The sequence below is a fragment of the Equus caballus genome, chromosome 13 (genome assembly GCF_041296265.1).
Source record: "Equus caballus isolate H_3958 breed thoroughbred chromosome 13, TB-T2T, whole genome shotgun sequence".
NCBI lineage: Eukaryota > Metazoa > Chordata > Mammalia > Perissodactyla > Equidae > Equus > Equus caballus.
In genome coordinates, this window is record NC_091696.1 from 42,088,156 (window position 1) to 42,098,014 (window position 9,859).

A 9,859-nucleotide genomic window follows, 5' to 3' on the forward strand; every position below is an offset into this window, starting at 1 on the left:
ATTTCTGTTTAAGCCTTCATCCTGCCAGCCTGATGGGACAGTTTTGCCTCAGTTTTTCAGGATTAACCCACCTTGTGGAGTTGACATCGTGGTCCTCTGGTCCTGACCCAGACAGGTGATGTGGGAGGGTATCAGGGGCCCCTTGAGATCTGGGAGTTTGGGGCTGCTTGGGACCCTGTGGTCAGGGTCATCCCTTGTCCCTCTTGAGCTCCTTCTGATTCAAGTGTCAGAATGGGTGTCCCCTTGCTCCTGTTCTTCCTTCACTCAGTGTAGTCTTTACCCTAATGCTTACAATGAGTTTTTGGCCCAAACGTGGCACCCTGACCTCACTTCCCTGAAGCCCCTGAGGGCCAGGACAGGGGTTGGCGAACTTTCTGTAAAGCGCCAGGTAGTAAGTATTTCAAGCTTTGCTGGCTGTGGTCTCCGTAGCAGTGACTCAGCTCCGCCATTGTAGGTCAAAAGCAGCCGTAGACAATATATAAACAAATGGGCACGGCTGTGTTCCGATAAAACTTTATTCACAAAAAGAGCACAGCGAAAGAAACAATCACCAAAGCGGAAAGGCAACCTACAGAATAGGAGGAAATATTTGCAAACCACATATCTGCTAAGAGGTTAATATCCAAAACATATAAGGAATTCCTACCACTCGATAGCAAAACAACAACCACCCAATTAAAAAACTAGGCAAAGGACTTAGATAGACATTTCCCCCAAAGAAGATACACAAACAGCCGACAGATATGTGAAAAGATGCTCAACATCTCTGATCATGAGGGGAATGCAAATCAAAACGCAGTGAGCTATCAGCCCTCATCTGTTAGGATGGCTGTTCTAAAGAAAACAAAAGGTAACGAGTGTTGGAAAAGACGTGGAGAAATTGGGACCCTTGTGCACTGTTGGTGGGAATGTAAAATGGTACAGCTGCTGTGGAAAACAGAATGGAGGGGCTTCAAAAAATTAAAAATGAAACTACCATTTGATCCAGTGATCGCACATCTGGGTAATTATCCAAAGGGATTGAAATCAGGATCTTGAAGGGCTGTTGGCCCTCCCATGTTCATTACAGCATTATTTACAATAGCCAAGATGTGTGAACACCATGAGTGCCCACGGAGAGATGAATGGATAAAGAAAATGTGGTATATACACACAATGGGATATCGTTCAGCCATGAGAAAGAAGGAAATCCTGCCATATGAGACAGTATGGACGAGCCTGGAGGATGTGATGCTAAGTGAAATCAGCCCGTCACAGAAGGACAAACACTATGATTCTAGTTATATGAGGAATCTAAAATAGCCACACTCGGGGGCTGGCCCCGTGGCATAGTGGTTAAGTTCGCATGCTCCACTTTGGTGGCCTGGGGTTTGAGGGTTCAGATCCCGGGCACGGACCTACACACCGCTTATCAAGCCATGCTGTGGTGGCATCCCACATACAAAATAGAGGAAGACTGGCATGGATATTAACTTGTCGACAATCTTCCTCCAGCAAAAAGAGGAAGATTGGCAACAGATGTTAGCTCAGGGCCAATCTTCCTCACCAAGAAAAAAAATAAATAATAAATAATAAAATAGTCACACTCTTAGAAGCATAGGGTAGAATGGTGGTCGCCAGGGCCTAGGGGAGGGGAAGAGGAGTTGCTATTCAATGGGTATAAAGTTTCGTTGTATAAAGTTCTGGAGGTCTGCCGTATGACATAGTGCCGATAGTTGACAGTACTGTATTTTACACTTAAAATTTTGTTAAGAGGATAGATCTCATATTCTCACATGAAGCATTCTCACTACAATTAAAAAAAAGGCAGTGGGCTGAGTTTGGCTCTCAGTCTGCAGCTGGCTGCCCCTTGGCCTAGGCCTTCGGAAGCCAAGCCACAGAGGCCCAGACAGTGTCCCTGTTCGGCTGGTGGCACTTCTGGAGGCAGTGAACAGGGCCAGCTCTTTGCTTCGAAAGAAGGAAAAGGAGAAAAGGCCCAGGGGATTGATACTCATCCTCAAAGGCCAGCTCATTCGGGAAGACTTTTGTAAGTCAAATATCACTCCCGAATTTACCTTTGGGGGAAGATACAGTTTCCTAGTTGATTTGCCTACAATGAGCTGTGCTTGCTGCTGGGGGGTCATCAGATGCTCCACGGCTCTTTTGTGAGTCTTTGCACAGCTGGGCCCTCAGATGTGTGGGTGGAGGCCTCTTGCTCGGGGCTCCAGCTGGTCTAGGAGGAGTCCTGGTCATGGCACTCTTTCTGCCTGTGTGACCTTGGGCAAGAGAGCTGGCCTCTCTGTTCCTTGGTTACCTAATCTGTGAACTGGGGAGAACTCCACCACCTATGCCCAAGGTTGTTACCGGCTCACATGACACAGTTTGTCAGCTGCCTGGCACCGGCCTGGCAGAGGTGAGTGTTCAGTGAATGGGAACTGACAACCCAGCCTCACGCTCCAGTTATCTTGGCGAGACACTTGGGCAACCGGTTAGAGATGGTTAGAAGGTAGACAGGGCAGGATTCGGCAAGGGGCATCGTCCAAGTCCCGCTGGCTTCTGTGTGTCTGTAGGCTGGTGATGCAACTTCTCTGAACCCTGGTTTCTTCATCTGTGAAGCGGGGATAATAAGTAGGACCAGTTTTTCAAGGACTTAATGAGAGGTGCACAGCGCCTGGCATGCAGTAGGTGCTTAATAAACGGGGAGGTGTTTACCATTTACCTCTGCTGGGTCCCTTCCTCACTGCCTTGTGCTTATGTTGACCCACCTAGGTTTCCCCACCAGCCAGTGACCCCTGAGGACAGAGTCTGGGTCTTGGTCGGAGCAGAGAGGGGTTCCATCCCTCGGATGGCTCAGGGAGAAGGACTTACCTGAGGCTTCACCTGCCCAGAGCCTGGACCCCAGGACCTGCTGGAATTGATGACATCTCTTCATCCTTGTTGTCAGTCACCTTCCACTTATGGCCAATAGACCAGGCTTCCCACTGTGATAGCCGTGGCATGAGTCCTTTAAGACTGTTTATTGGTTTAAAAAATAAATGAGTTGGTTTAAATAAAAAATATTAAGCAAAGAAAGAATACAGGAGGAACGATCATACGCGGTGCCAGTTTGGGAAGCCGTGGAGTAGAGTAGAGAGCATCCCTGGGTAACATCGTGGAGGGCTCTGGGATGATGAGACAGGAACCAGATTTGGGGGGGGGGGGGTGATGCTCGAAGGACTTCTAGTTACTTAGCATCTCTGGGCCTCAGTTTACTCATCTGTAAAATGGGGGGCGTGGTTGTGAGAATTCATTGAGGTCAAGCACGTCATAACACTCGGGTATTAACAGTTAGGATGGGAGGGGGAGTTAATGCAATGGGGTCCCCTGGATGGGGTCCTGCAAGAGAAAAGGGCGTTAGCAGGAAAACAGGGGAAATTTGAATATAGTCTGGAGCATAGTTAATAGTAATGACTGATATTCACGTCTCATGCAAAAGTACCATAGTTACCCAAGACGTTGGCTTTAAAGGAAGTGGGTGAAGGATGTGGGAACTCTGCACTGTCTTTGCGACAGTCCTGTAAATCTGAAACTTTTCCAAAATAAAAAGTTTGTTTGTAAACATTAAAAAGAATGAGGACAAAATGCTATTGTTAATTGGGGCAGGGAGGTGCTGAGTCCACAGCCTGGGAAATTAAGACAAGGTGCCCTGGAGAGAGGGAAGGCTGCGTCTTGGAGGAGAAAAGGGTGTTGCTCACAGAGAGAACAGCTGTCTCCGGGTGAGGAAGCATGGAAGCAAGCCCTTCCCTGCCTCCGGGCCTTTGCATCTGCGGTTGCCCCTTCCAAGAGTGCTCTTACCTCCTCCCCTTTATCTGGCCCAAAGCAAGTGTCACCCCCTCAAAGAGCTCTCCTCACCCCCTCCTCCAGGTCGCATTCACTGTCACATGCTCCCAGGGGCCCTGTCCTTTCGCTTCATGGCCTGATCTCACCAGTGGAATGAACTAGTTCCTTATGGGACTCGGCCGGCTTTGTGGGTGGACAACCTGTGCGGTCGCACGTGGCCCCACGCTCAGAAGGGCCTTGTGCTGGGTTGAGAGCCCTGCCATCGCCGTTTGGAAATTCCTAATAATTTTTGAACAAGGGGCCTGTATTTTCATTTAGCACGGGCCCCTCACAAATTAGGTGGCTGGTCCTGGTGGGGTTTACGGGCTGGACATCCCCACCCCACATTAGACCATTGCGGTAGTTTCCTGTGGCCGCTGGAACAAATTACCACAAAGGAAGGAGCTTAAAACCACACAACTTTATTATCTTACAATCTAGAGGTCTGAGGTCTAAAACAGGGCTGCAGGGCCGTGTTCCTTCTAGAAGCTCTTGGGGAGAATCCTTTTCCCTGCCTGGTCCAGCTCCTCAAGGTCCCCCGCATTCTTTGGCTCGCAGCCCCTTCCTCCATCTTCAGGGCCAGCCACGCAGCATTTTCCCTCCACTCTGACCTCTCCTTCCATCCTCTCATCTTCTCTCTCTGACTCTGAGCCTCCTGCCTCCCTCCTATAAGGACTTGTGATGAGATGGGGCCCAGGACAATTTCCCACCTCCAATCTCTAATTTGGTCACGTGTGCCAAGTCCCTTTTACCATGGCGATGCTCAATACATGGATGGATGAACGAATGAATGAGACAAGGCATTGTGTGCGGCTGGAGCCCGTCTGAGGACACGAAGGGCAGGAGACTGGCTCGAGTGGGGCCAGGACACTCACTTTGCTGGGCTGGAGCTCTACCCGTGGGTGTGGGCAGCAGCCACCGAGAAGCTGGCCTTAAGTGACAGAAGCCCAGAGAAGGTGGCCAGTTCCCGTTGTGGGCCAGCCTTGGTGGTCTTTGGCATATCCAAGAGGGCTCAGAGTTCCTATGGTGGTGATTGTCCTTGGCTGCCTGGTGATGGGCACATGCACTTTGCTTTCCTTGTCACGTGCTGTCACCTCCTCTTCACCAGGGTCACTGCTCCTCTGCCCTCTAGGGGTGGGAGAAACTGAGCTATTGGAGGTGACAACGTGGTGACCTGGAGGTCATGCCCTGTGCCCCTGGTCCTCTCCTCAAACCAGCCGTGGGACGGTTTTTCTTTTGCTTACGGTGACTGCCGAGCGCCGAGTAAGGGCCGTGTGTCACACCCAGTCCAGGGAGGGCGTGTGAAGGGGCCCAGGCGCGTCCCTGGGCTCCCCACGCTCAGTCTCCTGGGGGGACGCCTTGTGGCCCAGATTGTGGAGAGGCAAGGACCCACTTCCGGGTCATTCCAGAGGGAACTAAGTGCTGTGAAAAAGCTACGGCAGATGGTGGATGGGGGTCTCCCTGAGACCGGTCATCCAGGCCTCTCTGGGTCATCTCATTTGAGCCAAGTCCTGAAGGACAGAAGCCACGTGGAGAGCCTGGAAACAGAGCTGTGGGCAGAGGGAACAGCAGAGGCAAAGGCCTGGAGTCAGGGCTGAGCGGCCGGTGGGAGAGGAGGCCAAGGCCTTGCGGACAGGGAGGAGCTGGGCTCTCAGAGGAGAGCACAGAGGAGGGTTCCTGGCGGCCAGTGGAGGTGGCTTTAGGGAGAGCTACCAGGAGGCTGGGCAGGGGAGGGGTGTCACGATGACGGGGAGAAGCTCTGGAAGTCAGCCCACCAGGACTGTTAAATGGGAGCCCGCTCCCTGCTACGCCCCACCCCAGGGTCCTCCAGCCACGCGCCACTCCCATCTCCAGGCCTGCAGGTGTGACACAGGAGGCTCCCTCCTCATCCATCCTCTCTATCCTCAGGGAAGCACTGGCACCGGGGAAATGTCAGCCATCCATTCGTTCATTCGGCAGCAGGGGCATTGCCCCAAACCAGAGCAGGGGACCGAGTGCCCTCCACCCTTTTTCACCTCCTCCCCAAACCATTTGTCCGTTAAGTGGATGCCTCGGGCACATTGATAGCCTTGGGCTCCAGGGAAGGCCCCTTCCCATGCAGCCTCATAGACAGAGAGCACCAGGGGCGTCCTTGGAGCGTGACCTCCCTCCAGGGCCCCCCTCTGAGTGCGCAGAGCTCTGAGGAGCCACCTGGAGACTCAGAGCGTGGCCCCTGGCCTCAGCTGTTCTTAGCCACCACCCCAGATATAAACCCTCCAGGGAGGGCGCAGCTGAGCCCACCAGGGCGCTGCCAGGGAGCGAGCTCCCAGGGCAGCAAGCTGTGGCCAGGCGGGTGCCTTGAGCTACGAACCACAGCCAGGAGGTCTGGGTTTCCCATAGGCCCCACTGGCCAGCTACCAAAGGCCCTAGGCATAAAGCCTTTACCCAAGGCGGTCCCTCTACCTGGCTCTCTCTCGCCACACTGCTCGCTTGGGTCGCTCTTGTTAAAATATTGAAATACTGAAACACTCCAGCCAATAGCTGCTGCCCGGTGACCTCCTGGAGCGCCCTCACCACCCCAGCCACCCTGGCCCCACTCTGGAGCTCCCGTGACCCAGCAGCAAAGGGTTAGTGCTTGGGGTGGCTGGGGGCCCCAGGATGACAGTGGGCACACGCTGTCTTGGCAACTGTACTGTCAAGGTCACATACTTTCCATATCCCCCTGCCACCCATCCCCTCCCTGCCCACCTCCCTGGCCCCCCTACTCCTTGGCTGGCTCATTTCCTCATCTCCCCTGCTCCCCGGGCAGGATGAAATGAAATAGTGCAGGCTTAAATACCTACTCTGTGCTAGGTGCCTCCGTCGCCTGGCTCTGATCTCTCCAGAAAACCTTTGTGGACACCCCCTTTCGAATTACCCTCCCCCCAGATTCCTATGCCACGTGCCTAGTGTTGTAACACAATTCTCATTTGTTAGTAGTAGCTGCCGCCAAACATTTATTCATTTGTTTGTTTATTCCTCCATCCGACACACATTTACTGCGGGCCTACTATGCATCAGCTGCTGCTCTGGGGGCTGAGGGTCCAGCAGGGGGAGAAGTGAGCTCGATAGGCAGGATATGGCAGTTTGAGAGGGCCAGCATGGAATTGGGGGATTGGTGAGGGTATGACTGCCAGTTATTGGCCACACTAAGGACCAGGGGATAGCCCTGGGGCTGGGGGCTGCAGTAGGGTGAAGGATGACACCCTGGAGCCAAGAGGATCAAGGCCCCTAGAGGTTCATGGATGGTCAACAAGGAAGATGGCGGAAGTGGAGATGGGGAGGGGCCAGGAGCTCTCAGCACCAGCTGTAACCCGCCTGGGCACAAGGCTCCCTCCAGCAAACCTGCAGGGCGGGATGTACTGCTCCTCTCCCCATTTTACAGATGTGGAGACTGAGGCACAGGGAGATCCAGCAACCTGCCTGTGGTCGTGCCTCAGTCTCTCTCTTTGTAAAATGAGGGGTGAGGGCTCTTCCGTGCCAGGGTGCTAGCTACCTCGTGCAGCAGGGCGCTGTGAACGCTCAGCTTACGCCAGCTCAGGTCAAAGAATTCTTGTTCAGAGGCTTCTCTGACCACCGGCTCCCTGGGGCAGGCAGTCCTCTGCCCCATGCTCTGTCTGCATGCCGTCTCCTCATCTAGTCTGTGTTGCTGCTGGAGCCACCGCCTGTCCCCAGAGGACTGACAAGGGTGGTATGTGCCTTCATCTGTGTCCAGCTTGGAGACAGCCACGAGACCAGCCTTGTGTCGGGAAGTGAAGCCCTGTGAAAATCCAGAACTGGGGTCATCTCCACTGCCCACCTTCGCTCTGGGTCTCCCTGCTTCTCCAGGTCTTTCTCAAGCTCCTAAAGTAGGATGGGGGGCTTGCTTTTGCCTGCTGGTGGGTGAAACCATGTCCCTTTGGTTGGCTAGAATGGATGTCTGCCTACAGGGAAGCCATCAGGATGCTTGTTGGCTTCTGGAGACAGCAGAATAAATTCTGGGCCACCCAGGATGGTTCAGTCACTCAACAGAGACTCGTTCAGCAGCACATTTTCATTAAAAAAACACAAAACCGTGCCCTTTGACCCCATAACCACTCACTGGGGACCCTCTCCTGCAGAAGTGAGGAGGTGATCCTGGGGCGTCAATGCGGCACAGGCGCATGAGCATGGGCAGGAAACAGCCTCAGTACCCACCCGAAGGGGAGGCAGCCGGCACCTTAACTACGAGGCCCGTCACCAAGGGGGAACGTTAGGAAGCTGCTGAAATGAACGGAGCTCATTTCTATTGTATTGGCCCTGGAAAATACGAATGGAATTAGCTCATTTCTGTAGAGATGAAACAAATAAACCACAAATATGCAAACAGATGACTGTGCAAGGAGAAAGGTCTGGAAGGAAAACCGCCCCAGCTGTTACCGGCTCCCGGAGCCCGTGGGGGTGTGGGGGGACAGGGAGGTTAGAGTGAGCGGGGAGAAGGAAGCTGAGCTCCTTCTCTATCCACCTCCGCTGTTTGGCTTGTTTCAAGGACCATATATTGCTTCTGTAGGTCGAAAGGAAAACCCAATAAAATGTATTTCGGGAAATTTGCCAAGTTAGGCTTTACGCTCACAGCAGTAGTGGCTTCATTTTCCAGTGTGTTCTCTGTGCCTGGCTCTGCGCACGGCACTCACAGACCTTTATGAACACCGGGGTGTCAGGGCTTTTGTCACCCTGATTTTTCAGATGAGGAAACTGAGGGTCAGAGAGGTTGAGTGACTTGCCCAAGAGGGCACAGCTGGCAAGCATCAAAGCTGGTGCCTGGAGACAGAGAGGGGTCTTACGTCACATTATCCAGTTACCATGTTTGGGGGGCCACGAGGGGCTGGGATGAAAGGATAGCCTTGGCTATCTAGGGCTTCGGTGGCAGCGGCTACACCTGTAGTACCTGCTGGGTGGCTGGTGTCTCGCACGTGGAAGGAAGGGAATGGCCGTTCATGTTTGATTGAGGCCGAAATGTCCCCAGCCTTCCCACTCAACTTAGTGTCCCTTAGTGTAAATCAGTGTTCATGTGGCCGGGAGGAGAAAAGCCACAAGGTAAGAGCTCAGGTCTTATTATCACAATGGGGGGTCACTGAGGGTAGTAAGCAGGGCAGAGATGAGGTCTGGTTTATCATAAAAGATCACTCTGGCTGCTGGGTAGAGAATGGACTAAGGAGGCTGAGGGTAGAAGCAGGGAAGGGAGGTAAGAGGTCGTGCGGGCAAGAGGTGGTGGTGGCTTAGCCGACGGTGGCAATGGAGGCAGAGAAACTTGGTTGAATTCAGGCTATTTGGGAGGTTGAGTCAATAGGATTGGATGCTGGGCTGTGGGAAAGGGGAGAATTTGGTGAATGAATGGAGGTTTTTGGTGTGAGCAGTTGAGTGGACTGGGGAAGGAGCAGGTTTTGGGGCTGGGTGTCCGAAATAGTGCGATCCAAGAGTCTGGTGACAGCAGGGCTGAAATGGGGGAAGAGAGAGCCACGGGAATGGGGGAAAGATGTCAATAACCCGCATGTCTGACCGCATCTGAGGACTCCAGGAACTGAGGACTCCAGGAACTTAGGACTTCCCTTCGCTTGCTCAAACCAGGAACGCAATTGGGGAAAATTTCTATTTCTTTCCTACAGCCTCTGCTAGGACTGAATGCTTGCATCTCTTGGAAATTCATAGATTGAAATCTAACCCCCCATGTGATGGTATTAGGAGGTGTGGCCTTGTGCGGTGGTGAGGTCATGATGGTGGGGCCCTCATGAATGGGATTAGTACCCTTATAAAAGAAACCCCAGAGAGCTCCCTTGCCCCTTCCACCATGTGAGGACACAGCAAGAAGCTGGCCATCTATGAACCAGGAAACAGGTTCTCACCGCTGAAGTGGCCGGCACCTTGATCTTGGACTTCCAAGCCTCCAGGACTGTGAGAAATAAATTTAGTCGTTTATAAGCTACCAGTCTGTAGTATTTTGGTTACAGCAGCCTGAATGGACCAGGACAGCCTCCAAGGCCACATG

At 53.0% G+C, this 9,859-nt stretch overlaps 1 protein-coding gene across 3 annotated transcripts in view; it reads left to right on the forward strand.

The window, feature by feature from the left end:
- PARN (poly(A)-specific ribonuclease) overlaps positions 1 to 9,859 on the forward strand; it is a 242,520-nt gene that overhangs the window by 206,343 nt on the left and 26,318 nt on the right. The window lies entirely within an intron of this gene.